The 2,296-nt window shown below is 45.4% G+C and overlaps 1 pseudogene; it reads left to right on the forward strand.

Annotated features, from left to right (window-relative positions):
* Nucleotides 1–357: 357 nt before the first annotated feature.
* LOC144274502 (olfactory receptor 14A16-like) lies at nt 358–1,310 on the forward strand (annotated as a pseudogene).
* The last annotated feature ends 986 nt before the right edge of the window (nt 1,311–2,296 follow it).

Genomic DNA, 2,296 nt, shown 5'->3' on the forward strand with positions numbered 1-2,296 from the left:
GGCTCAAATTGTTGGATTTGGATTGTACTTTGTTCCATCTTTCATCCTGCATTTGATCAAGCCACATCTTGGGCCAGATCCTCAGATGGTGTAAACTGACCCAGCTCCAGTGACTTTAAGGGAGCGATGCCAATTTACACTCCTGTCATAACGCACCAGAGTCGTGCGTTGGTTGTGAGTGGTGAGGCGCTCTCACTATTCAAGTCAATGGAAGTGACAAGTGCTGTACACCTTTGACATTCACACCATGAGATATCATGGAGAGGGGAATCAGAGTCATTCCCTCTCTCACTATAACCCTGACCATTGCTCTTGTCCTTCCCTCCACAGCCATCACACGATGAACTAAGAAAGAAAATGTCCAACCAAACCACCGTGACCGAGTTCCTTCTCCTGGGATTCTTTGATGTTCGAGAGCTGCAGATTTTGCATTTCATGGTGTTTCTAGTGCTTTACCTGGCAGCCCTGACAGGGAATCTTCTCATCATCACAGCCATAGCTCTTGACCACCACCTTCACACCCCCATGTACTTCTTCCTGATGAGTTTGTCTATCCTAGACCTCGGCTCCATCTCTGTCACCATTCCCAAATCTATGGCCAATTCCCTTATGAACACCAGGTCCATTTCCTATTCTGGATGCGTCGCCCAAGTCTTTTTCCTCATCTTCTTTGCTGAAGCCGACTTTGTCTTACTCACCATCATGGCGTACGATCGAAACATCGCCATCTGCGAACCACTGCACTATGAGACTATAATGAACAGGAGAGCTTGTGTCCAAATGACAGCCATTGCCTGGATCAGTGTAATCCTCTATTCTTCATTGCATACCGGGAACACGTTTTCGATAACCTTCTGTGGAGGCAACATGGTGGATCAGTTCTTCTGTGAAATCCCCCAGCTACTCAAGCTCGCCTGCTCTAACTCGTACTTCAATAAAGTTGGGGTTATTGAATTTAGTGTGTGTTTAACTCTAAGTTGCTTTGTTTTTATAATTGTGACATATGTTCAGATCTTGACCACGGTATTGAGAATCCCCTCTGAGCAGGGCCGACATAAAACCTTCTCCACATGCCTTCCTCACCTCATTGTAATTTCCATGTTTCTTTCCACTGTTGTCTTTGCCTACATGAAACCCATCTCCAGCTCTCCGTCAACTTGGATCTCGTGGTGGCTGTTCTCTATTCCGTGCTGCCGCCAGTGATGAATCCAATCATCTACAGCATAAAGAACAAGGAAATCAAAGCTTCCGTGAGGAAACTGACTGGGTGGAGGTTATTCAACAAGAATAAAATGTCTGCGTTTCTCTGATGAACATGGTTTTATCTGTGTTGTTTTAGCAAATACAATCAACAGATGACATTACTGTCCCCATAAGAATATGGTGTGTGATTTTTTTATGCAAAATGCTGTCTGTATAGTGGTAAATCCACACTAACTCCACTAAGTCAGTGGAGTTCTTCCAGGTTTATACCAGTATAAGTAAGATGAAAATCTATCGATCTCATGCTTTTATACTGCCACCCCTCACCATGTTATCTGAGTACCTTCCACATAAAATCATTAGCCATTAGACTTCATGGAGTCTCTGGTTCTTCTCCTTTTTGGGGGTCAAAACTTTGCTTGGGGTATGATGGCTTTTGGGTTTCTGTTTGCTGGTGTGACAGAGTGGGATATGGCAGCATCAGATCATGAACTCTGTGTTTTGCTATCTGGGTAAATAGTGACATGGTGACTGCAGAAGTCTGGGCTTGCTCAATAGCCGTCTATCGCTCTTTGTTCGTGGCAGCTCTCCTCCTACCTGAGAAAGGTGCATGTTACTTTACTGAAGAAAGAAGAGAAATCACTCAGAGAAATTGTAGCCAGACAGCCAGCCCCCCCCCCCCCCCCCCCCGCCAGACCAGCATTGCTGGAAACACAGGAGGAAGCCGGAACAGGGCACTTAACATATATTCCAGCACAGCCTTTGAAGCTGTGAAAGCACAGGTGTGCTGCTACAATGTGCCTCTGGGAGCAGATACAACAATTAAGCTCACAGCAGGCAGAGGCCCTGTGACAGACATGGCTCTTAGCCCCTACTAAATAGCGTGATGCACACACACCAACATCCTAGTTGGGAAAATATTTACCCTGATAAAAGAAATGTCCAGTAGTCGACACTTATTGTTTCTCTCCCTTGCAAGTGTAAACTACTCTTGCGAAAGCTGGCGTCACCCAGACAGACCAGCCTCAATTTGGCATAAGAAAGGAGAAAGAGAATAAAGGAGTACAGAGGTATAAGTAGGGGACCTACAGCA

The sequence above is a fragment of the Eretmochelys imbricata genome, chromosome 14 (assembly GCF_965152235.1).
Source record: "Eretmochelys imbricata isolate rEreImb1 chromosome 14, rEreImb1.hap1, whole genome shotgun sequence".
NCBI classification, from domain to species: Eukaryota; Metazoa; Chordata; order Testudines; family Cheloniidae; genus Eretmochelys; species Eretmochelys imbricata.